Below are 27,527 nucleotides of genomic sequence, written 5' to 3'. Positions count from 1 at the left end.
TCAGATTCCCAGTGGGTTTTAAGAGTACCATAAAGCTCTGAGACCAAAGAATTTTAGGACCAGTAATTTGGAAGAAGTTCACCAGCAATCTATAGACTGACCTGTGCAACCAAAGGCCTCTTAGGGACCCAATGCCCCAAATGTACCATGAAGAAACCAGAGGAATACATTGGCATCCTCCACCTGAGGAGGGTCATGAAGACACTGGTCTACTGGCACAGGAAGATGCCCACTTTTAAAATACCTTTTACCACCTCCCACCTCTATCATCCTGCCTACACAAGTTTTACCACAAAAATTTGATTATATCTTTTTAAGAAACTTTCCTATAAAGCTCCAGCAGGAAACATCACTAGGTCAGCTTAAAGTAGGGGGAAAGAAAAAGAATCCTATGGCAAAGCAAGTCAGTATAGGAATACAATTCCATATGAAAACATTTAAAATACATTAGATTTTTGGTCAAGATGAAAGACAGAAAAAAAGTCAAGCAATCTATTCTAATTGAGTTCCCATGGTAACTATACAATTGGGTTTTTCAATATAACATCCCAAAGGCCCAATGCACACTTGTAAAATATACTTCCAACAGCCGAATTGTTTTTACATTACAGCACACCCAGGAAGATCAATCACTATACATCCCCATCCTAACTATTAGTGGCAGGAGATATTAATACTATTTGCCACATTAACATAAGTCATGTAAGGAACACTACATATTACAATAATTATATGAAACTAATCATACACTTCAGATCTATCAAACATGTACTGAGTAGTAAACCGATAACGACTGTTGTCACAGAATCATGTTTATGAAATGTAAGAAATCAAGCCCAACTACATACCAAACCATTATGCCTCTCTATTGATTTCAAGGATAAGCAGAATCAATCATTAATAATTACATTATAAGATGACCCTCAAGGTTAATCATATTCTTAGAGTCTCTCACTTTGGAATTAAACAACAAACATAACCATGTTAATAAATAAATAAAAGATAACTAAGAAGAATTCAAGTCCACATTTTAAATGTTAACAGCATGATATACAACACAACACATATCCAAATCCAGGATTCTGGCTTCACCCACCCTAACCATACCACTCAGTTTCCAGCCACACCAACTTCTCTGGGCAAAGGCTGGGTCCCCCAAAGCAGGGTCCCTGGAACATAGTGCTAGTGTATACTATGGGCACAGAGGGCCAAGGGAGGTTTGGCAATGGTAAGATTTGTCAGAAAAAAATTCAGAGTCTGAGTTTTCTCTGCAACATTCCTAAAAATTCCCATGGGTTTGACACAATTTACAGATCTCCAATCTATCAAATAAACTGGTGTATTGGATAATCTCCTCATCAATGACCTAGATTCAGTGCAGGTTGACCTGGCACAGGTATGGGCCAGCAGCCTTCAGGAAGAAACATCTTCCTAGGTCTCTAGACCAAGAGAGATCTGAAGATATACTTAGCAGGGAAGAGGGGTACAAGAACACGAGCTCAACTCAGAGTAGTCAACTGTACATTTCTGAGAATCACAGGTGGGAGTCGAAGAACATGGCCACTCACTATTCCTAGAACAGGCCAGATTAGTCTTGTTGTTCCTGGCTAGATTAGAGTCTACACAGACCAATCTCAAGGAAAAAAAAAAAAAAAAAAAAAACCCAACCACGCTGTTTAGACTGAATCCCTGGTCTGCCCTTGTGCTGAAAAAACTAGTCTCACCCAATATTGGAGCTGATTATCTTCTCTCTGCCTCTGCTTCCCTCTGGGGCCTGGGTGACTCCAAAGCTTATACATCTACCTAGTGCCCCCAAACACCAGGCCTTTCCACAACCCAGGGTATTCCTCTTCTGACCTGGTGCATCTTAGTTCTGCAACTACTAGAGTTATTGGTAATCAGATTTGGGTTTTTGCTCATTCTGTTTTCTTTTACTCCTGTACACACACTCATATCTTGAGGGATGCCAGGTTCCAAACTACGAACAATGACTTTTGGGTATCATCGGATCACAATGCTATCCTCATCCCAAAATTCCAACTTCATACACAACCCCAGAAAGTTTTGGCTTCTGAATGAACTTTTAGTCTCCATTGTGCCTGTGTGTTGGTCAGTTCAGGTTACCATAATATAATACTACAGAGTGTGACTTCAATAACAAACACTATCTTCTCACAGTTCTAAGGCGGTGCTATTCACAGCTCAGATAAAAGTTCTGGTTACTTCAGTTCTGCTGAGGGCTCCCTTCCTTACTTTCAGAGAGATGCCTGCTATGTCCTCAACTGAGGAGAGAGCTCCCTTTTCTCCTTCAAAGCACCAAACCTGCTGGACAAGGCCCTCACTCCTGTGACCTCTTTTAACCCTAATGACCTCTTAAAAGCTGCATCTTCAAGTGTAGCTGTCCTGGAACTGGGACTCCGACCTTGGAATTTGGGGACATAGTGCAGTTCACAGCACCTTGTGCCCTGTCTTCCATAAAGCCAGCCTTGGAGGGCTTCTGGGAATCCAGAATTCCAGTATCATAAGATAAAAAAAAGTACAGTAAAGGAGAAAATAGAGTGGTTTACTGAGTGTTTATTATGAGAATAATATTTTACTTGTTCTCATGGCAAGTTTGGTACCCCTGAGGGGGAAGATTTGAGGCTGAAGTGACTTGGGAAGGTTGGAGGGGGCAGAAAGTATGGTGAGTCTATGTTTAGACTGGGGTTAGAGGAGAGCCCCAAGGCTAAGTCAGAGGGGAGCTTGGGAAAGAGGGGAACTTGGCTCTCCTATCCACTCAACCTTACTACAAAGGTTGATGTTTGCAAGCTTCAGACAAAGAATCCATCAGACCTGAGTGTGGAGCTGTACAAACTCACTTCATCTTGGGCCCAAGGAAGACAGAGGTCAGCCAGAACATGTCTACTAGCCTTAAACAGAGGCGGGAGTGACAGAAGGAGGCCAACTCTATTTTCTCAGTGTCTACATGCCAAGCTTTAATCATTTGGTTCCTTCTCCTAAACAGCTTCCTGCGATGGGCAGCCAGGCCCACTCTTCACTTTGGCATGAGGTTGTGCATTCCTAGAAGCTTCCAGATGCTCTCAGGGATAGAATAGAGAGGCTTGCTGGATGATGGTGCAAGAGTAGCTGAAGCTGCTGCTAATTGTCTTCTTTTTCAGAGAAAGGACATAAAATAATAATATTCTCACCACTGATGCCAGACCAAAAAGCACCCAACAGAATTCAACTCCTAGGGAGGGTCTCAATCTGAACCAGGTGGAGGTTGCCTGAAGGCACCACTATCTACCAATTCCCAAAATTGACCCTCCTTCCCATATCATACCAAGCATCCCACATGCCAAATCAACTTCAGGGTACAAATCTGCATCCAACTACTACAACTGGTCAGGGAGCAGTTTTAGCACAAGCAATTGGGACTTGTTTGATGCCAGTCTTTCGTTAAAGCACATTACGCATTCCAGATACATCCTTCTGGTCAATACCGAAGAAGAGCTCAAACCTTCCCAAGAATCTACCATTTTCATGGTCGTGGCCCTCATTAGTTAGTAGGAAAAGCACCCTGAACCCAAAGAAGGGAAGTCATAGCAAGAGATCTCTATATACAAGATAGGAAAACTACTGAACAAATAAGGAGTGTGATTACTGGAGGTTTTCTGGAGTGACAATCCAGAAAAAAACACAAGGATAGCAATAGTCATCAGTCTAACAGGGAAGTTGCAGAGGCACTTGGAAAGTTCAAATTATTCTCATGGCAAAATAAATAAATATTCTTTCCAAAAGCCAACAGGAAGTCTTTAAAGTCCATGCTTTTGTGCAAAAAAGAAAACCAATGATTTTGATTCAAGCTGGTCATGGGGACTCAGCTAGTGGCAGAGTAATTGCATAATATCCAGTAATAACGTGGAGTGAGCATGTCAGAGTAACCAACTTTCTCCATTTGCCTTGGACTTTCCCTGCTTAACATCGAAAGTCTCACATCTCCACAAAGAGCTGCTTCCCACTGCAGAAGGAATGCAGTGTCTACTGAAGCCTATCCTTTTGCCAGAGAGAAAACTACACAGCTAATAGGGTGGACAACCTTGAATTTAAGAAAATTAACCTAACTTTAGAGCCTGCACATTCATTTAAAGTAGCAGGCAGCAAATGTAAGAAACAGAATCCTATGAACAACCTCACCTGGCTTCCCCACTTGGAGTTACAGGTACTTGACCACCTCTGAGTCCAATTCAGCCCAAGAATTGATGGAATGAAGGAAGCACAGAGCATGTTTTTTTTTTTTGCTTGTCTGTTTGTTGGGTTTTTTTGTTTGTTTGTTTGTTTTATTTTATTTTGTTTGGTACTAGAAAATGAACTCAAGACCTTTTGCTTGCCAGGAAGGTGCTTATGCCACTGAGGTATATCCCCAGTCCTACAGCACATGTTAGTCAGCAAACACACCAACACAATGCTCTGCATTCATCTGACTCAACAGCTTAATCTGATGAAAACAACATAGTGACAGAAAGAAATAAATTTTTCTGTACAAAAAAGAAGAGTACACACAGGACTTTTGGGGATAACTGGATAACTTCATTAACTTTTGGATATGTACCTTTTTTTGCTCATTATTCTAGAAACTTCCCCTTGAGTGGTAAAAGCCTTACCAATAAGAGCAACACCAGACACCATCCTATCATACACAACTCCTATCGCTCACTATGCTAAGGATGAGACATGCTTTCTCATTTGATTACCTGTTATCCATGCGTCTTTGTTAGTAATAATTGAGCTAGATGACAATCTAAGGATGCTGGAACTTGGAAGCTCCATTTCTGTGGAGCTTGTCACAGTTTGAGACCCAGCATCAAGACCTGCAGTACCTAGTGGGCTGAACTTCTATCTTGAGCTTACTCTACCCTTCTGTCTATCCTTACAACATAGATACCTGTGACCATCAAGGCCTCCACAGCTGCTGTTCCTTCCCTGAGAACTGTGTGTAACTGCCCATCTTTCCTCAGTAGAGCTCTCCTCAAAAGCCAGAGGAGCTTTCTTCAACATTTCAACCACCAACTACACCCTATCCACAAAAATGAAAGCCAAACTCTCTGTCATATCTTCTTGGCCACAACCTATGACACAAATGTATTTAACAGTCTTATCTCACACGACAATAAGGGGTATCCTTCAAAGACAAAGCCAGTACAAGCCTGTTACAGTCTGAGTATGTTCCCCCAAAAGTCCATTGCTGGAAACTTAACTCCTCAGTGCAGCAGTGTTGGGAGATCTCCCATGCACACATTGACCCAAAGTAACAGTTCTGCCAACAAATGTCAGAAATAGGATCCTGAGAGCAATGGCTGAGTTGTCAGGGCACAGCTCTCATGAATGGATTACTGACTTTCTTGCAGTAATGGGTCAGCTACAGAAATTCAGTTATCCTTTCTCTCTTCCCCAGGTACCACTTATACATCTGCTCTCTGCCACAAGTTGAAGCAACACAAGGCCTTCATCTGATACGCCCCTTGATCCTGGACTTACCAGCTCCAGAACTACAAGCCAAAAGAATCTTCTCTCCTTATAAATCACCCAGCAACAGAAAAGAGACTAAATCATAGCCCAAGGCCCCACAAAAGGCCTAACTCTTGGAGAAGGTCTGCACTGTGGCCCTTGGAGAAGGTGTGCTGCCCCAGAAACCAGCAGGAGAGCCCCATGGGGACATTCAAGCACCCATCCAGCTAAGACATGCCATAGTCATCTAAGGCAACTAAGCACACACTTTATTTTTAATTTACATTCTGATGTGAATGTACACCTAAAGCTTGCCAGTTTGATTTTAAAGATTTTACTGCTACCTGCAGAAAGTACAGGTTGCCCCCTGTGGAGTGCAGGCTGGGGGTAGAGGGTGCCTGTTAATGAACCTCTTTCTTCCCTGCTGACATTTCTGCTTGAACAAACAGTTAAAACAAGGAAATCTCCCACCTCACAACCCAAAAGGCAGAGGTGCTGATTACTGTTCCAGAGTCAGAGTGTTCTTAAAAGAGGTGTGCAAAAAAAAAAAAAAAAAAAAAAAAGACATAGACACTAAACGTTTTCTTCTCAATAAGTAAAATGACTCTAAATGTCATCTTTCAACCACACTCAACACTCAATCAGTAAACTTGCAAGACCAGCCCTAATGATACCCATGGCACTGTATCCCACATCGCCAGGCCTGCTGCCACCAATCTTCTCATTTGGCACAGGTATTGGCCAAGTATCCTTCTATGGAAAACTATGACAACTTGGTATTCTCACTTGTAAAGGACCAGAGAAGAAACCCCAGAGCACTGCAGCTGGGCTTTCCAGGAGTTGCCCCTTACTCCTTCAACCTTCCATTCCAGCCACCCCGCATCCTATTCAAACTCAGTCACTTGCTGACAGGTCCCTAAATGCACCCTACAGTCTGCATTTCCCCTGCCCTTCCAGAATGTCTCATGTTTTCTGCCAGTTGTGGAATTTGGGAATTCTCATCAAATGCTTTGATGGGAATCAGATGAGAGTGCTTGGCCCACAGTAATGTGATAAGGTGAGTAATTCTCGGGACATCAGTGGCACTCCAGATGCTCCCCCTTCTTCCTGGGCTTCATAACACTGGTCCTCCATTCTTAAATGGGGTGTAGGGTAGCACAAACAGCAAGGGCAGCAGGCAGAGTTTCATTACTACTAACTCTGCACAGCACTCAATCCCCACTATAGTTCTGTACTTTTTTGCACTGAGGATTATGAGCAGTGACAATAGACTTCAATGCTGTTTTTCCTACAATGCTAAGGACAATCTGTGGTGACTCTGGCATTAGAAAAACCTTAACTAAATATACATATGTGTTTATAACCTACCTTGCAACTAAAAGAACTTCTACTACCTTCTCAGTCTCACCATTGCAAACAGTGCGACACAATGGTCAAAAGCTCACATATGGCTATGAAATAAATCTGGGTGAGGCAAAAATTTCTCCCCTGTCCCATGTACTTCATGCCAAGTTTTTCAAATTCTCCAAAACCCAGTTCCTTCACATCCAGCAAAGACCCTAAAGTATATAACATGCTTCACCAGACAATCCTGAGGATTCCATAAGATGGTCTATGGATAGCAATGACTATCATACGCCTTTAATAATACTGCTACGGTAGATGAAAATGAATCATTATATTCGGGAAAAGAGATACCTCAAATAAGGCCTATTTACACACCACACACACACACACACACACACACACACACACACTAGTGCACGTTTTTGTTTTGTTTTGTTTGTCTGACAAAGCTTCACCAATGGGCCAGAGTTGTCCTTGTCACTCTACTATGAGCAGTCACACATGAGGAAACACTGTCCTATGCTGGTAGCACTGCCACTGCCACCATCTCAGACCCTGTGTCTGGTCCTTCCAGAAGTTCTTAATTTAACAGAGAAGTGTCACACCTCCTAGAGATAGTGACAGGCCATCTGAAATAGCAGGTGCCATTAGGAACACACATGAAGCTCACCTGCTATTCTAGGCCTTAAGGCATAAACACACTATCATAGCATACAGATGAACATTCTGAATTCGGCCACCTGAGTACAACCACAATGCAGCCAGACACTTCAGCAGCAATCATTGTCTATTCCAAAAAAGTAGGTATTCATGGTAAAGCAAACCAGCTCCTTAAACAACAGAAATTTTAGAAACCTGCCAAATTAGCATAGAGCTACCACATGCTCTAAACACATTAGAGGTAGAGTGATATGGCTGACTTTCTCCTGTTTTGACTCCACCAAAAAGAGTTTTGTGAGCCAGGCGTGGTGCGGCCTGCCTGCAATCCCAGTTCTGGGGAGGCTAAGGCAGGAGGATTGTTGCAAGTTTGAGACCAGCCTATACTACAAAGTGAGGTCAAACCCAGCCTGAACTACATAGTGAGACCCTGTCCCAAAAAGACCAAAAAAAGAGAAGTTTTGTGATGAAGCATTAACAAACATCAGGTAATATTATTACTTAGGCCTCACCAGTGCTAGGCCCAGCATGATCCCTCAATATGATAATTTCACATCTCACAAACATCATCAGCCCTACTGACTTAGTCACTTTTCTCACTGCTGAGACAAAATACCTGACATCTAAAGTTAAAGAGGAAAAGTTTTGATCACAGTCCATAGAGATTTCAATCATAAACAACTAGCACATGGCAAAAGGGCAATAGTTCATGGCAGTAGAAGACAGCAAAAGCAGTAAGACAGAGACAGAGACAAAGAGAGACCAGTTTCTTTCTGTCCCTTATATTCTATCCAGTCTACTGGGACTGGGGTGGTGCAAATCCAGCAAGTACCCATCCTTAATTCCTGTGCCCTTAATCCAAGCATTGTGCTACAAAAAAAGCACACACTGTAGATTTGGCCACCTCTGAAAAAACCCCATGACTGCATGAGGCTTTGGAAGGAGTGGTCTCTAGACCTACCTTAAAGGAAAGAAAACCCTGCAAACTTAAGCAACTTTTCTAAGGTCATTGAGAGTGACCAGCAGAGCCAGGTCCAAACCAGTGCAATCTTGTCTCCAGGCACTGCACCAGTAACCACAGTCCTACCAGCTCTGTGAGAGCTTGGCATATGGGACTCTCTAAAGCTTGGCATATGGGACTCTCTTCTGGCTGGACTGGAAGAAAATAAGGATGCTGATTGAGGGAAGCAAGCATACTGACTGAACTAGAAAGAAGCATCCTGTGTGGACTATAGGGAAACAAAGATTGTGATGGAACTGGGGTATTGCACTACAGGGAAATGAGCATCCTGATTAGACTGGAGGAAAATAATGATTCTGAATGACTCTTCACCCTCTTCCAGTCTTATCTTTCTATGAGATTATAGTTTCAAATTAAGATTTTATCCAGGTAGTGCTTTTTACTTTAAAAATATTCACTTACTATTTCATGCACTTCTACTTATTCAGGTAGGTAGAATAAGCAGATCATCCCCATCCAATAGATGAGGGGGCACCTGGGGATGGGTGGTTAAAAGTTGCATCAAGTCACCCAGCTAATAACTGTCACCATCAGAACCATCCATTTTTCTTCCCACCCACAATTCCAGCATGTACTATAAAAAAAAATTCCACTTAGTTCCACAAAAATATATTCAGTTGCGTATTCAAAAGTTAATGCTCATCTGCGACATTAAAATACATCTACCCAGAAGGGGTAAAAAAGGAACACAATCCACCCAAAAGGACAAAGAGGAAAAAAATACACTATGGCTGTCCAGGCTTCGCATTTGTTTGCAAAACTGATGCCAAAGTTTTGGTAACATCTGCATCTTTTGTCATAACCACAAAACCGAAAACTATAATGCTATGATAACATGTTGGGTTTGCATTTTGAAGAGATTCACATGTCTCTAAGGAGTTACAAAACCATACACAGATCCATATGCACAAGCAACTTAGAACAATGCTGGCTACAAGTAGATCCAGCTGGAAAGAGAACTCGGCATTTGTCTGGGTTGGCAAGCACTCCTTCCCAAGCAATCTGAAGGACTCCTGGAGTTGCTCAAGTATTATGATACGTCAAAATTTCCTGGGGAGCCTGCAAAGACATAGGTTCTGATGCTACAGGTTTACCAAGGAGCCCGACTATGTCTTTGAACCAGAACTCTCCATTATTCTGATGCCATCAGGGCTCAGACATCTTTGTAGAACACTGTTCTACTCTGCCCAGTGAAAGTCCAACCTCAAGGACAGCAAGAGAGCCAAGGGGCTGACTTGTGAGCATTGTGGAGGCTGAATTCAGGGTGACTCTTACAAACTAGCAACAGCCAAACCTGAAGGTGACACTGTTGGGCCCCGACTTATAGAACTTTTATTGGTAGCAACACATAGCTAAAAGTTTAAAAACAAATGAGAAGTAACTGTCAATTATTTATTAATTTCCACATTTAACATCTCATATCTCATATTGCACTGAGATTCATTCCCTCTTCAACCATCTAGGTATCTCTGAAATAATCAGCGCTAGAATTGCCTAATCTGTCAATAAGGTAAGAGTTTTCTAAACTATTATCCATATGACTCAATTTGTCAGTAAAAACTGCCACCAGTGCTGTGCTTGCAGAAAAATGTCCATAAATGCATTATTGTGACTGGCAGATCGATGTCTATAATAAAAACAAATAGATTTAACAAGTGCCTGCTTTTACGAGCCACACTATTGGTAGATTCTACATTCAGTGTCACCCCAGGACTTCTGGGAATGGGCCACAAAGCTAGGGTTGGCTACTGTGCTGATTTCACAAGTGTTATGGGTAGGAAATTACTCTAACAAGAAAATTTGAGAATTTGAGAGGGGATATACTGGGCATTTATGGTTCTCTCACAATTCTTTTCACAGCTACATATATATACACACAATGATAAGTTTAACAGCCATAAATAATGTCTGGCTTTTACAAAAGCTACATCATAAGCCAAATAAGTTTATTCCAAGCGGGGTGCACAGGACATGTGGTTCCTTGGGGATCCCTACTCTCCTGATAACAATTCATGGAATAGAAAACAAGTGACTGCTAAACGTGTGGCCAAGGGGATCACTGCTGTGTCAGTAGCCCTAGAGCAGCCCATTTCAGTATTTCATAGGGGCAAACTTGAGTGCACAATGCAATCACAGCACTTTGGCAAGACATGAGCCACATCTGCCAAAGCCACCAATTCCTTCAAAGATTACAAAATGATTAATTTATTTGAATAGTTACAGGAAGAAATAAGTCACTCAATACATTCTACTATATTCGCTATATGGCTTCTTCCAAACCATCCAACCCTCCTCTGTAAATTCTTTATTAATGTTAATTTTTTAAGTCAAATGAAAACTAGACTGCTTTCATAGATCAGCAGATATACAGCAGCTACTCAAATGCCAAAAATTCACCATGGTATTGTGTCTCCAAATTGTACCTACCCATGTTCAGGACAGGATCCCAGAACAAACAGAATGGGAAAATATATGGTGCCCAGCAAAGGAGAACCAGCCTCCCACTGAGCTCTAACCTCCTCCCCAGCCCTAGAGAAACACTTTCACTTTCACTTCAAATCAATAATGGGATGTTGGGTCAGCTGTTTGTCAGTGTTTGTAAACAAGCTAACTGGGAGCCCACAGTCACCAAATGAAACTATGGTGCATGTGTGTCTACACATATATACATATATATACACACACATGCACCAGTGTACATATATATATAATATATAGAATATACTATATATAGTATACATATGTGTGTATATATATTTATACACATATATAATATCTCCCCAAGTTTTATTTAAATGATAAGTCTGCAATAACATGCCAGTTTATCAGTATATCACGAATTATCTATTCAGGAGACAGAGGTTCGGAAAAGCTGTGGCAGCAGCTTCCCAGGGACTTTCAAAGCCTGAGAAGCTTAGTGTATTCACAAGAACTGAAACCCAACCAGAAGCCAGAGGCCTCAGGAAAAGCACATCTAGATAGAGAACGTCAAGCTGGAATAGGGAGTTGGGCAGGTCAGAGTGAAGTATAAAACTCAAAACTAAAAACACAGACAGTTCCCAACTTACACAGTTTGATTTGCTGTTTTCCAACTTTACCATGGTTCAGAAGCACTATGCATTCAGCACACACCATACTTTGAATTTGGAATTTGGATCTCTTCCATGGCTAGTGAATTGCGATGTGATCCTGTAATCCTGCCAGACAGTTCAGCAGCTCCATGTCAGAAGCAGCCCACACTCTCAAATGTGATATGATGCTAAGTGAGGATACTGGGAAAAGCTGAAAAGTATGTATAACATCCACCCATTATCAAAAGAAAAGAGAATTCAGAAAATACTGCTTTGTTTCCATTTTCTATCAAGAATAGGCTCTATATGGAACAAGGTTTTAATACTTCAAAAAGAGAAGTTTTAATAGTTTGAATCACTGGTTCCTAAATGTTTGTCCACCACAAAATTAAAATAACAACTCAGTAATGGATTTTATTAACAAATACTGAAGAAACTCAAATGCAGTGGCTCCTGAGCAGAAAGGAATAAATTCCTAGCGAATTATAGGGAACAGGAGCTCCCTACTGCTCCCTGTTCCCTGTTCTGTTAGGAAGGAAGACAATGTGATGGGATGGTAGAGCTATGAGTGAGAGACAAGGCCTCAGTGCCGGGCCTGATCTGAGCAGGAGCCTGAACACCTTATCCTGCTCTAGGAGGAAAGATGGCTTAGGAGTCTTAGCAGTAGCTGGGCAAGACTCAGATAGTAACAGGGTGTACTTAGGGCTCTAACATTAGTTAAACCCAATATTGTAATATCAGTTTTTTTCCAATAAAAAAATTTACATAGAAAAGTAAAGCAATGTACTTGAAGCCGGGTTCCTCCAGACCCTAAAACACACCTCTACTGCTAAATTCTAACTCAAGAAGAAACAAGACCCTACTACCACTGCCCATTTTCCCTACCAACTTGCAGCCTCTTGGTTCTGGCAGATATTCAGGTAATGCACCTGAATTAACATGGTAGTGACGACCTGGTGCAGTTTTCTTCAAATTTTTCACCCACCATAATGTACTAAGCCATTTTATCTCGATGAATGTTTTAGCCATTAAGAGACTCATGAAAATAACAAAACCATCTCCTGATCATCTGTCATGAACAGGAGATACGAGGTTTCTGTAGCAGAGATGATACAGGTTTATACTTCGGTTTATATTACATAACTTGCATTGGGGACTTAGCTCAGTGGTTAGGGCCTTTGCTTAGCATGAGTTCTGCATTTCATTGCCAGTTCTACCATAACAGAGATACTGTATATGTGTATAAAAATAATAATAATCTGTCTAATTTGTATTTCTTTAACATCTTGACACTGAGTTCCACCTACTATATCTCTCTGGTCAAAGCTGCTACCCTGTCTGAATTGTCCAACCACAGTGTACACACATAGACAAAAACCCTGTTTTTTTCTTTTTAAACAAATCTTGTTTTCCATTGACAGAAAGTCAGCCACAGTAGCAAAAACACATTGAGATTTCAGGAAATGATAAACCCAATGAGCGAGGAATACATAGTTTAGAATTACTGTACAGTATTATCACCAATTTGGGAATTATGGTGCTGAGTGTAAATGGCTCTCCAACTCCACTTGTTTACTCTTAGTGTTTATGGACACAATTAGGGCATAATGTATACAAACATGAGCCAGGATATCTGGAGGACTCTGGGAACATGGCCCTCCTCTAAGTGCTGCCTCAAGCAAGAAAGAAATATGGGATTCTGCAGAGGGCGCATGATATGGTTTGCCATGAGAAGGGCCTGAGAAGGGACTTCTGGAAGCTTCCTGGAGGAAGGCAGAGAGACCCCACACACTAGTCAACAGTGAAAGGCGGAGCAATGCGCAGGGATGCTGAAGAGCCTTGGAAGTGTTGGCCACCTGGAGTGACTAGCAGGACCACCATCCCTACTATAGGCCACAGTCACCACAGCGCAGCTCGGCCCATGCACCTCGGGAGAAGGTAGGGAACACCTGGGGCACCTTTAGGGCCTGTCTGGGAAGGGTGAGGGGTCTGAGTGTGGGTGATCACCCTCAGGACCACAGTGGGTTGTAACTTTCCCGTGGACTCTGGAAGCCTGCTCTCCCCAGGGAGAGTCCGGCTTTGTGCGAGAATGGAGAAAACCCTGACACTCACCAACTTGCATACCGTGCGAGCCACCAGGACTGAGAGCGCCAAGACGCGAGTACCCGTGAGCCCAGGCTGCCTGGTGTGCTGAGGAGAGGGCGGGGCCTACGGGGAAGGCGGAGCCTCCGAGGCACGCAGGAAGTTGGGAGGGGCGAGGCCTCAGAGGAGCAGAGCAAAGCGAGCGGACGGCTCTGAACAGCGTGGAGGCGGGTCAAGACCACAGGGCAGGGCCTAGATGGGGGGCGGACCCGCAGATTGCCGGAAGGAAAACCGAGCCCCGCCAGGCGGCTCCCCGCGATCGGAGCATGCCCAGTGTGCGGCCTAGCCAGAGCCTCCGCGCAACCGTGCTGGATTCAGGCAGGGTAGGCACAGGCATCCTGCACCCGCCCTCCCGTCGGGCCAGTTGGGTGTACCTGCTTCTGGGGCTCCTCTTGCTAAACGAACCAGATGATGCATTCCTGCTTCTGTTTCTCGGTTCTGTACCTCAGTTTACCTGCTCGTGACACATAGTCCTAGGCCATATACCACTGGCTGAGTGCCTGCCTAGTGCATCCAAGAGATCTGAATCCAGGTCCCGCCCCACGGGACTGTGCTGAGGCTAGAACAGTACTGCTCACCTGGGGCTGCACTTGAGGGTTGTGTGTGCTACTGGGCTGGTGCCCTGGGGACCAGGCCGCAGGCTCTGCTGCATCTGGCAGGCTCTAACCATCAGTGTAGGAGGTCTTCCTGACCCAAGCAATGGGGTTGCGACATTTGCTTTTCAGTGAGCACAGGTGCCACTGCTTGGGTTTCTGGTTGTCAGAAATTCAACTATGTGCACCTGAAAAGCCATGTTTAGTCCTTACCTCCTTACTGCAGAACATGACCTTATTTGAAAATGAGACTTTTACAAAAATAAGTTGAAATGAAGTCACAAATTGGTAGGATCCACTCCAATAGGGCAAGTGTCTTTATAAGCAGAAAGCCATGTGTAGGCCCACACATAGAGGGGTGCATCTACAAGCCAGGCACCTGGAGCTATCAGATGCTGGAAGAAGTGAGCCTTCCGAGGGAGCATGGCCCTAAAAACACCTTAATTTCAAACTTCTAATTTTTTATTATTTTAACCCACCCAATTTTTGGCACTTGGTGTGGCCATTCTAGAAAATGAGTACAGACACCACTGTATTTAACTTGATGTACATACAGGAGAACGATCACCCGGAAGCCTCGGGGAGGTGCCCTCCTTAGCAATTTCAGGGGTCCTATCACAAGTTCATCACATGTTGGAAGCACCATTTTACATACCTCCTAAATTCTGTCTAATTAAAAGAAATCTTACTAGCCTGACCCTAACCTTCCTATTTTACAACTCGTCTATCAGGATTTGGCCAATATTCATACCCTGGTTGTGTGACTTGCAGGATCCAACATGTTATCACTGTTAGTAAAGATTGTTCAGGGAATCTCAGCAGGGTTTGTTTTGTGATAAGCCCCAGTAAATTGTCATCAATTCTCTAAAAGCCCCCATCCCAAGCCATGCCTTCTCGGAGGCATGTTTAAATTAGCTGCAGGGAAAAAAATGAAGTAGACCCTGGTTACAAAATGATGATAAAATTAAGTCACTTTTTCTCTATTGAACCTGGATACGGCCTCAAAATCCTACTCATCATTGTGTTCCAAATAAGCATTTAACCTCAAATAACAGGAGAAATAATTTGCCACTAATCACTGTGAGACTTTAAGGATTTCACCCAACTCTTCCAATCTTCAATTTCAACTGCTAGAAAAGAATTTTATAAGAACTTACCCTACAGGAACAGACATGTAGACTATCCTTACCTATTAAAGTGTGTGCATAAGGGTGACAATAACTAACTGAATAATAATACTATGCAACTATCCTATTACAATCTTACTACAGGGACTCAATCAGAACTGGAATCCTAACGTAATTGAGAAGGAGAAATAGCATCCAGATGGAATTAGAGTGCCTACTCAGATGTAAAAAATACACTGAAGCTACACTTATTACATGAGTATGACTCTTTTAAAAAAAGTCTGAGTAGGGACTGGGGATTTAGCTTAGTGGCACAAGTGCCTGCCTGGCAAGTGCAAGCTCATGAGTTTGATCCCCAGTATGACAGAAAGATCTGAATAATATGATAGTATGAATTTCTGGCTATTAAACAGAGACTACCTGAAATTAGCATCTGATTCCCCACCCCAGGAAAGAAAGGCCTATGGAGTGATCCAAGGCCCATTCAGTGAAGGAATCAGGAGATATGAACAAAATAGAGAACAGTGCAAGCATCCAGGGCACATGCATGGACCTGGTTCTATGGCAGGACTAAGTCATCTGTGCTAGAGAAGAAGGAAGGTCTGTATGGGACACCCAGGATCAGGAATCAAAAGGAATAAGAGGAAGAAGGCTAAACCTAACCCAGAACTAGCCCTCCAATAGATAAGGACCCTGGAATATGATATCTCAGGATGTGCAGTGAACAGAATGAAAACCAACACTGCCTGCATTTGCTGCTGTAATTTCTTCCTTTTAGGATAATTTCAAAGACCCTAAATTATTTTCATCAAGAGCTTCCCCAGTCTCTTTCCTTTGTTCCATTACACTCTTATCCTGCCAGCATTTCCTCTCTACCATTAAAAGAACCTAAGATTGCTCCAAAGCAGAGACGTGGCTTGATGTGAGGAACGGTAATGACCACAGGATAGATTAGGAGATTTAAGACATAGTTTCCACCCTGCCTGTCACTGTCCTGTCACACCACTGACTTCTCCAAAGGGTGACAGCATGTTATGATTTGTATCCGGAATGTTCTGTAAAAGGTCAAATGTAGAAATTTTGATCCCCAACACAGCAATGTTTGGAGATGGAACTATGGCAGGTGATTGAATCATTAAGGCTCTAACTTCCTTAATGAATTAATCCACTGAAGTATTTATAATTTGATAGCATTATTGAGAGGTGCTGGAAATGTCAGGAGGTTAGATTTAAAGTAGTGAAAGTGGATCACTGAGGGTGTGCTTGGGAAAGGTATATCTTGTCCCCAGCCCTTCCTCACTCCTGATCTTTCTCTGCTTCCTGGATGCTATGAGGCCAGCTTCGTTCCTCAGCCACACCCTTCTTTCCATGATGTTTCCATCTCACCACAGCTCAGTCATGGAGTCGGAAAGTTACAGACTGAAACCTCTAAAACTGTGAGCTGGAATAATATTTCCTCCTTTCAACTGATTATCTCAAGCATTTTGCCATGGTAATAGAAAGCTAACACACACACTATTAGCCTGGATGGGTAAAAGTCCTGTGGGCTTTCACATCTTCATATTAACAAAACATTCTTCTCCGGGAAGAAATTTCCATGAAAAACTTTTTACAGAAGTGGGAAAACCACAAGAATGTGTGTGCAACTTCAGTTTGACATCTTCAAGGGACCCCTTGGATTAGCCAGCTTTCTTGTGGGCACTGGGAACCATGTTAATTTGCAGTTTCTTAAACATCTAAATGGATACCTTTCAGGTTAAGCGAATGAACATGACATGTGATTGCTTCTAATGGTTTGCAACCCAAGAAATTTGTTTAATAAGCCTCCCTTTTCAAGCTACTTTGTGACATTAGAGACCATTTACAACAAAGCTGTCTTCAGTAGTCAAACTTAATCCTTACTACCCTACCTTTGGGAAATGAAAGGATTTTGTAACGATCACATAAAACCTTATGTGGTTTAAAAGCCCAGAACTCTGGACAGACGTGTGATGGTGGTGTAACAAAAGAAACATGTTACAGAGTTCCCACTTTAAGTGTTTTACATGTGCTTTGCTTTTAGGAAAGCATATCCAGGAGAGAGCTTCCCGATTAACACTATCGATTTTCTTAGCTTGGTTATTCCTATAGAGACTGGAGTAAAGAGCTGGAGTTAGTGCCTCAGGCCTGGGTGAGGCTGGGAACCGAAAGAATTTTGGAACAGGAACCAAGACAGGGAGGGTGCTGTCAGGACCAGGGGTGGACAGCTCATGCCTCTGATTATATGCCTGTTGCAGGCTATGTGTCCTTTAGCATGGCTGAAGGCATAATGATGAGATAGCAGCAAAAATTATAATTTACAAATGGACAAGAGATGAGTCAGGAAGGAGGGGGCTTTGGGCTCCCTCATGGTGAAGCCATAATGAAAGAAAATCTTTCTTTTCAGGATCTCCTGGGAGCTACTATTGAGATCTGGATCCCTTTCTGGCTATTGTTGGGTCAGAAGGGCAGAAAAGAGGACCCCACCTCTAGGAAAGGAGCCAAAGGCAACCAAAAGTCTTTTGAAAGACTTGTACTGAGACCTCTGTTAGAGGCCTGATGGATGTGTGGACTGGAGGTGTGTTTAATGAGTCTTGTCACAGGCTAAATAATACTTGGTTGAATGGTGTATAGATAAGGAAATGAGGTTTGCCATCTGGAGCCATCAGCATCTCCCCAGAAATGTGCTGGGGCAGTGGGATGCAACCACCTGTAACAGAGCTCCTTCAATAAGCATTTTCTCCAAGCCCAGTGCAGTGGATAGCTCCTACCTTTTTTAGTTTTTGTACTGGGAATCGAACTCATGACCTTGCACTTGTCGAGCAGGCTCTTACGCCACTGAGCTGTATCTCTGGCTTTTTATTTTGTTGTTGTTTTATTTTGTTTGTTTTTTCTTTGATAGTCCCTGCTTTTACAAAGCAGATTTTCTGCTGGATATCTGATGGGGTTGGAAGGATAACATCAAGAAAGACCTCTACATGAGGAGAAACACCTGTCCAGAGGTAGAACTAATATTGTGTACAGAATTCAGATCCAGTTGCCCAATAATTGTCAAAAGATCATCCCAAACCTTACATAACTTTTCCTTTTAAAATGTACCCACTGTGGAAACTTGAACACTCAGGAAATATATATCCTGTATGCAAAGAAGTAAATAAAATCTAATTCTTCAAATGTATCTTCAGCCCAGAAAACTGTCTGCTGGTGGAAACATTTGGAGGGAAGATTTTCAACCTGTACTGGGCTATTTGAGTGTCGTTCACTCAGAACTAAGGATTTTGTTAGATGTTGGCCCTTTTGAAATTGGCTCCTACACTCATTACAAAGTGTTTTTGATCCATTTTCAGGAAGGGCTTTGTTTGTAACACGTTGTTGGCAGTTTGGGCAAAATCTTTTAAGTGGTGTGAAGTGCTAGGGGGTGTGCACCTGGGCACCAGGAGAAAGTGGGTATCCCCTCCCTTCTGCCTTCTGGGATGAGTCAAAAGTGCCTGCTATTTTGTGACTTGGAAATTAAAGCAGGAGACATGGGGATTTTGATGCTGAGATTGTGATTTGCCATCATTCACTTCTGACTGGGAAACTATAAATGAGAATTAAAACAGGAAAAATAGCCATGCCAAGTAGTTTGTCTTTGCTAGGATTATTTCCAAAACATGAAAAATAATTTCCAAAAGATGAGAAGTATAAAATAAAAAGCGGCCTTTACTCTGAGAACACGGAGAGAGATGACCGGCACCCCCACCGCTGACGCATGGCGTGGGGTATGTAAATAGCCTCGGTTTGGGGTGGAACCTAAGGCGGGCATTAGGGATGCACAGGTAGCCCATTGGTCCTAGGTTTGGCGCCATATGTAAATTTCCTAAGGGCGAGAAGATGGCATCACAGGTAACTTCCTAGGGGCGGGGGAGATAGGGGCTTCCTGCTTCCGGTTGAAGCTTTCCTGACAACAGTGTCTTGTCTGGGCCAAAACCCTTTCAGTCTTACCCACCAAAATGGGAACGTAAAAGTAAAAGTGGCTATATTCTCTGTAAGGAGAACTTCTTCAATCTAGCCATTGGTCCATTGAAATAAAATACAGTAACAAGGCAAAGTGAGAAGAGTGATAGCCACTGAGCAAAAGACCTGGTGGTAAAGATGATGCAAGTGACTGGCTGCCTTATCCTTTGAGGTGAAATAGGCCTATTCCATTTGGGAGGTGGGAATGGTAGAAAGTGAAGTCTGTGAATGTCCCCTGATCTGTCTAACCAAGACCAACAGAAAATGAAGCCCTGTCTTGGTTCAGGAACCTACTGGCAGGGAAAAGACTAGTGGTGGAGGATAAGGTAAGAGTCGGAAAGCTTGTGTGTGGTCTCTCCTTAGTGAGGGATACTGTGGGTACAGCCATCTAATACATATGGAGGAAACCTAGCCCAGAGCTGCCCAATCCAAGGACTTAGTCAGAAAGTAAACTAGTACAGCTTAGGGGGACCAAGGAAGGAGGACGAGCATTCCAGAGGCCAAGGGCCACTCTTAGTCCCTTTCCACTTTTCCCCTCTTTTCCTCTTCTCCAGCTCCAGATAGGCCACTCATGACCCCAAGGTTACATCCTCTCCATTCTTCCCCGCCCCCCCCCCCGGGCTGAAACCAATGTTGCCTCCCAGATACCAGTGGAAGAAAACCCATGGAAGATTTCTGGTTGGCTGAATATGGATTACTGTGACAAGCTCTGGATTGATTGCAGTGGCCAGAGACAGTGTGTCCCTACCAGCCAGGCGCATGTCCTTGCCTTGGCCAGGAGAACAGATCTCATAAGGAAGGGAGTTGTAAGGGCAAATGCCACTTAGTTCACAGTGATGATCACCTCTTGTATACTAGACTCTGGCATGAGCACCCCAAAGTCACACACTATCTCTGGTCTTTAGAGCTGTTCATCCACTGGTTAGTTTTACATGGAATCAGGTGGAAGGGGCAGTGGTGAGTGGGGGACCCTGCTTCCTGCAGCTGAATCCATACCCCAACCCAGGCAGTAGAACTTATTTCTAGCCAATAATAAGCAATCTAATGGATACAGTGGAGATTTCATAGATACTGTTAAAAAGGTGACCCATTTCATGAGGCTGGACAGTGAGACACATTGGTGCTGGCTGAGGAATACCTTCTCACACACAGGCCTGGCAAAGCAATGCCAAATCTAGGCATTAATACTTTGTCTTTGGTGTGTATCTTGATTAGCATAATTTAATGTTCACTAAGTTGCTTAAGAACTAGAAATTCATAGAACTCATAGAAATTAATAATAGCTGGAAATTATTGATGACTTTTAAAGTGATAGACCCAAGCATGTGCTTTATGTTTGCCTTCTTTTTGAATCCTTACAAAATCATATAAATTAGGTAATATCAGTATTTTTATCACAGTTTTATAAATGAAACAGAGTGATTGAGTAATTTTGCGAGATAACACAGCAATGTTAGAATCATTTACACCCAATTCACTGCCTCTTCAATATGCAGAATCAGCAGGAGAACAAACACTAGCTCTTAGTAAGCCTCACGGGATGTGTGTGGCTTTTTCCTGCGGTTTGTACTATCTCCTTGCATATGGCAAATCTTCCATCAGTCCTAGCAGTGGACCAGTTGGAACTTTTATTTGAGTGGATGTAGTTATCATAGATAGAATGGTGCCTTTTCTTGCTGGAATACAAAGGAGAGACCCTGTGCCTCTGGGCTTGACAATGACCTTCTTTTTCTTGGTACTAGGGGTCAAGCCTGGGGCTTCATGCATGCTAAGAATGAATTCTTCCAGTGGAGCTACACACCCAGCCTTGTCCTTGACCACCTTTACAAAGAATGAGATCCCATAGAGACAGAGAAAAACAGAGCTCAGACCACACTTTAGAGCCCCTGCATGCAGCTGAATGTAGTCACCCTTAAGATTCTCAATTCTCTGTGCCAATAAATTATCTTCTTTTAATACACAATCTTGAGTTTCTGTTACTCAACTGTGTGAAACCAACATACTTGAGCAATACAAGGGTCATCCAATGTGCCAGATATTGTGCTACAGTGTGCTCATATATGTTATCCTTTTTAATACTCACAAATTTGTGAGGTATCATCATACCCATTTTACAGGTCAGGAAAGTAAGGACTAAAGAGGCCAATCAGCCTATACAAGACTACACAGCAGAGACAGAACTTGCATAGAATTATGAATTCCCAAACATCAATATTCCTAGGAATATTCTTAATTCTAAGACTACAGGATTAGGGAGGAAAAGGGAAGGAGAGAGGAGTGAGAAGGGAAGAGAGATACACAAGACTAGTAGCATTTTTAAATTGAAGAACTTAAAATCTTTTGGTGTCAAGTTATGCTGGTGTATTTCCAGGGCTTAGGAATTTTATCCTGCTATTTGTTCTTCAAATAAAAGAATCAGAGTTGCTGTCTTAGATTAAACCAACTCCAAAGACTGCAGAGTTGACTGCTGATTAAAAACTTGTCTTTTTTAGTCTGAGAAGGAAATAGTAGATTTGATTTCCCTGAATAGGTAGTGTCTTGAAAATTTGATTTTCACTTGCAATACTTGAAAGTGTCAATGATTGGAAAATATAACTTAATTATTAACAAGCTAGAAATAATCACTGAGTGTTCACTTTGAAATCTACCTATGCCTGTGTGATAAAAATAAATTAGAAACAGTTTCAATATGAATTTAAAGGTGATTTTAGAATTATTGCAGTTTTTCTAGTCAGCTCATTCAAGATAGTCCACGGGCTAATTCCAAAGTATGCTGGATCCTAAATTAGTGAATAGACTTAGGAGATTCTAGTAATGTAAAAGATTGATGCAGATTCAATGTACTTTTCCATTTGTGAATTCAGTCTGAATCTTTTAAGAAATAAACACATTCCAGGCATTTTATTTCTGTTCTCCTTCAAAGATGTGCAATCATTTTTAATGGGTAAACCTGTATTAAATTGCATTTTTCAAATTCTCATTGTTCCATTTCCTTTCTGTTCTGCTATCTAAAATTTTTTCCACCTCATTTTCCCTCACCATTTGTTGCTTCATACATATTCTATAGCCAGAGCTCCCTCGTTGCTGAGTAAGAGGGAGAGCTTATAACAGGGCCTGGTGATGTTCAAGAAGGAAGGAGTCAGCTACTCCTAACCTTGTTAGTCACAAAAAAATTTTCAGATTCCTGTTGACTTAGGAATGAAGCTATTGGAATTTGGTTCAAACCTACATCTTGCATCAGTGGAAATGGGTATTGTGATTGCTATGTTGAAACTAGACTCAAATGCATTGGGAGTTTTATAACATGTTTCAAACTTCCAAATAGATAATGTCAGAACATTTCTGAAATGGGATACTAACATCAAGATATACTGCATCAATCAACAAACATCAGGCAAAGTAGAATGTAGGACCAGGGATTGAGGAGATGACTAGAGAATTTCCATTTCCATTCCCTGTGTCAACAGCGTGGTAACTTACCTCCTAGATTGCTTTATGGCTCCAGGAGAAATTCTCAGTAGAATTTCTTATGCTACTCTCAGTTCAGTGTTCAAAGAAAGGAATTAGACATGCTGTAGTTTATGAAACTGTTTAGGATTTTTTTGAGCTGTTCAGAAATCCTAAAAGAATTCAACTTTGACAGTTTAAGACAACAGCAAGAGGGTTTTGGTGGCCTCCCCAGCACAGCTTTATGATTGAGGCACTCTCATTGAAAATACAATTTTTTCCATGAATTTCTTCCAGCCTATGGATACTCCATTTCAAACTTTTGCCTTTTTGAGAGGATTTCTACACTGTGAAGCAGCTGACAAAGGTCATATTATGACGATGTTTCTGGGATAATATTTTGATTAGATATGTAAGAATCTTCTATCCTTCCCAAGGATGTCATATTCTAACATTCTCCATTATTTTAAGAAAATCATGTAAGTTGATACTATTCTGCAATAAGAACTTGAATTTTGTGGCTTATTTTCTTTGCTGTAATATGCCAGCACCGTGGGCATCGTTGCAGGGAATAAATGACTCTTCCCCAATAAACCAAATGCCTAAAGAAGCCCCTGGAGGAGGCAGGGATGTCCATAAAAGTTGAAATGGATTTCATAATACGGCATTCAATTTAGTGTAATAAGTAGAATTCAAAAATAGTCTATCTTCTAAAAGATAATACCTCTGCTACTAATCAAGGGTAGAAGTGGTTTTTCCACCAGAATAAGACATACATGGCTTAATGTATACCCAAATATATTTGTTCAATTATTTCTTTCCCTCCATTTAAGTCACTAGTTACCTGGAAAATTGAGAGTCTCTATCTCTTTAAGCTTGAAAAATTAGCCCCTTATAGACAACTACCAGAAGGCATTTATCAAAAGGCCAATTCTGTTTCTGTATCATATTAAGAAAAGGCAAGTGTATGCACTTTTGTAGTTATACCCCCAAGATTCTTCGTAACAGAAAATATTTCAAAAATGATGTCAGTGAACTGACATCATTAATTGTTCCCCAGTACTGGTATTGCTGTGAAAAATAAAGCATCAGTGCTCGACATTGGGAGGCAAAGTGAGAAAACTGTTTAGAAGTTTGATGGATAACATCATGATGCACGGAAGAAGAAGTAGGTACTGAGAACGAGTGAGATGGATATATCTGCAGAATGATTCTATGGTTCTGTGTCCTTTGCTACTGAGTTTGATGAAAAATCAGCACGAAGACAAGAGATAAGAAAAAAAGTACAGAACAGTAAGGGAGACCTTCAACCCATAAAATTATTAAACTTAAGTTTCCAAAATGCCATCTTTCTAAATATTGTCCAAAAATCAAGATGAGCTAATAAATGCTATAAAGTATGTATTTGCCAACATAACATTTACAAGTGTCATTTTGGAAGCTAACCTTTTGAGAATTTGTTTTTAAATCTTTTAAGAACAATTTATCTCTAAATTTTTAATAACATAGACGTGAGGATAGTTGACACATTACCTGATGCAGCTTAATGATTGCAAGCTCATAAAATGTTAATGCATTTGCATTCTATTTTGCTTTTAAGAAAAGCAGTCTGTAAACAGGAGCTAGCTTTATTTGAATGTCTAATTAAAAACATATTTTGGGAATAATATTTTAAAAAATATTTTAAAGAGCAACCAAATGCTGTTTTTTTCTAAGTACTTCTTCTGCTCCTTCCTACATAAGGTCCTTAGCTCTGGCCAATGTTTTAATAGGGTGTCCCTGAATTCTTTGTTCCATGACTGGAAATAATGGATTGTAGTTTCCTTTGAGCCAAACTCTGTCAACAGTCTTCAGCTTGTGTTTGTTACAAAGCCAAAAATAACCTTTAAGTAAAATTCCTGTTTGTTTTGGTGGCATGGGAAGATGAAAGTGCCAACCTCGTACCCTGGAGCAAGCCCAGAGATAAAGCTGGAGACCTGAGTATCTCTTGTTTCCCGGATTTCTGCAGACTCTTTAGTCATATAAAGCCTCAGTTTTATTGACCATAAAATGGAGATAATAGTACCTGATTAATAGGGAAGGTTTGCAATTGAATGTGACAATGTGAATGGAACTGTGTAACCACAGCAGGGTCTCAAATTATTAGCTTCCTTTCGTAAAGATTACACAACACTATAGGATTTTAGAATACTCTTGTAGTTCTTTACAGTTGTTCAAAATGCTTTCACATCAGTCATTGATTTTCCTCATAATAACTTCAAAGCCAATGTTCGCCTGACTTTCAGGCCTTAGTGGCCTTAGTGGCCTATTTTGCATCTCATTGAACCTGCTGTCCTCTGGAGTGCTGAGTATTTGTGACACTTCACAAATTCTGGCTGCTCTATCCTGCCCCATGCCTAGCAAAAATTGCAAGCCCCTCTTGCAGATTCTATATTGTCATGTAATTATTTCTGCAACTAGATCATAAGCTCAATATGACCAGTAATGGCCTTAGTGATGCTTGGATCTCTAGCCCAGGGCCTGGCACATGCCAGGTGGCAGTAAATGATAAGAGTTAATTGACTGATTACTTAAAAGAATGAGCCAAAGGAGAATTGATGATATTCTTAGACAAACCTGAAAACAAACTCTGGTAAAAACTCCCTTTGTTCCTGGTCCAATACTACCTGTAATTTCTTTCCAGATAAATATGACGAGATACCCCAGGTCTGTTCCTGTCTTTGTCCCTATCACCGGGGACCTTCTTGTTAGCCTAAACTAGCTCTTATCTGGATAACTTCTGAAAGAGCTCATTAAACTGGCCACTAGGTTTTGTACACCCGAGGTCATGCCCAAGGTCAATCTGATAAAAATCTCACTCCAGTTGGGAATCCAACTCCTCTCCATAAATGCCCAAGACTCAGGATTCCAGTCAAACCCTGAAGTAGGACAATCCTTTATACTAAGATGTATTCCTCATCAAGTTGTATGTGAACAGACCATGTCCTCTGAAAGTTCAGAGCTGTGAGTTATTCACATTTTGATCCTCAGTACCGAGAACAGCCTCTGTACATACCAGGTGCTGAGTATATATTTGATGAACAAGTGGATGAGTAAACGCATCCAAGAAATAATTGCAAGCTAATACTATGCCTGAGAATTGAACTTCAGGGCCTGGGTGCTCTGGGAAGGCTTCCTAGAAGAGCCTGGACTCAATACAGAGTTGACAGGGAACTAGCCAGAGACTCATGGAGGAGTGGAGAACAGAAAATCAATCTGAAAGGAAAGTGGTGATGCAGGGACATAATGCCTACAGGTATTGGGAAGCTAAGAAAGTGTTTAGGTTTAATGCAATGGTTAGTAGTGAGCCAATGCATCTTCTTGAGCCAGGAAAGGAGGCAGAAGGTAAGTCTAGGGATGCTGATGTTAAAAGATAGTCGCCCATGTATCCAAACTAGGACAGGACAGGAAACAGGGCAATGGCTAACCCACTGAAATTAGAAAGTGTTCAAGGGAAAGGGAAAGAATTGGTATTATTTATAAAAAGTTTTCCCCCAAAGTCTATAAGGAAAAATATACACTTTATACACTTACTATATATTATACTTGTGATGATATATTATTGGCCTATTTATTTATTTATGTATTTAGTGCTGGAGATCAAACAGAGTAGTTCTAAACTATGTACCAGAACTTTTAAAAAATTATTGTTTTGGGGACAAAATCTCATTTCACTAAGTTACCCAGGCTGGTCTTTGACTTAGTTACTTTTCTCTCTCCTTGTTGAGACAAAATACCTGACGCCCAAAGTTAGAGAAGGGCAGGTTTATTTCTTACAGGTTGGGGTTTCAGTCCATACTCAGTTGGTTCCAAGGCAAAATGACATGGCTGAGGGGTAGCAATTCATGGCTGCCCTTGCAGCAAAGGACAAACAGCAAAAAAGAGAGAGAGACACACCTTCTTCCCGCTGTTATACTGTAAGCTGGCTCTACCCCTGAGCGGGTGTAGCACTCACACTACCAATCTGAGTGCTAAACAAGGAATCAATCACAAATGTGTCCATGATTGCATGAGGCCTGGGGGGAGGGATCTGAACATAAACCATAACAGCCTCCAACTCGTGGTCTACCTGCTGCTTTACTCTCTCAAGTTGCTGGCATTATAGGTGTAAGCTACCACACTCAATTGTTTAAAAATTTTGAAAATCAGGACTCCATCTGAAAGTGGCAGTTCCATCATGCACGGAAGGATTTCCATCGGAACTGGTCTCTGTTATCATTCCACTGCCCATAACTCCAGTACAGATTAAAAGAGAGAAAATCTCTTGGGACGATCCTCTGAGCTGCTAACAATGTCAGAGAAACACTGTCGCTTTCCAGCCCCAGGGGTAGTGTTTTGGCTTTATCTAATTCTTCTTAAGCTGAGTGGATTTATTAATAAGTGAACTTTGTGGCTCTCTGGAAATATAGAATTAGCAAACAATTCTTTCTTTTTCTTTCTTTTTTTTTTTTTTTTTTTGAGAAATCTGTGGGCAACCTTTTCCCACCATAAAATCAGTTCCATTCTCCAAGAGCCAAATTTTCAAATAGATTTTGTAAATGTGCAAAAACTCAAGGCAAATCTATTTTTAAAAATGTCAGGC

The 27,527-nt window shown here is 41.6% G+C and overlaps 1 protein-coding gene across 2 annotated transcripts in view; it reads right to left on the bottom strand.

Annotated features, from left to right (window-relative positions):
• Positions 1-13,904, bottom strand: part of Mgmt (O-6-methylguanine-DNA methyltransferase) — a 283,026-nt gene extending 269,122 nt beyond the window's left edge. For both annotated transcript variants that reach the window (XM_063244936.1, XM_013143204.3), the window contains exon 1: positions 13,696-13,904. The gene's annotated coding sequence lies outside the window, so the exon portion shown is untranslated. The remainder of the gene's footprint in view (positions 1-13,695) is intronic.
• Between the last annotated feature and the right edge of the window lie 13,623 nt (positions 13,905-27,527).

The sequence above is a fragment of the Cavia porcellus genome, unplaced genomic scaffold (genome assembly GCF_034190915.1).
Source record: "Cavia porcellus strain 051 isolate PalLab524CR breed Dunkin Hartley unplaced genomic scaffold, mCavPor4.1 scaffold_2, whole genome shotgun sequence".
Classification (NCBI taxonomy): Eukaryota; Metazoa; Chordata; class Mammalia; order Rodentia; family Caviidae; genus Cavia; species Cavia porcellus.
Note: the sequence above shows the minus strand (reverse complement) of the source record. Positions and strands in the feature narration are given on the sequence as shown.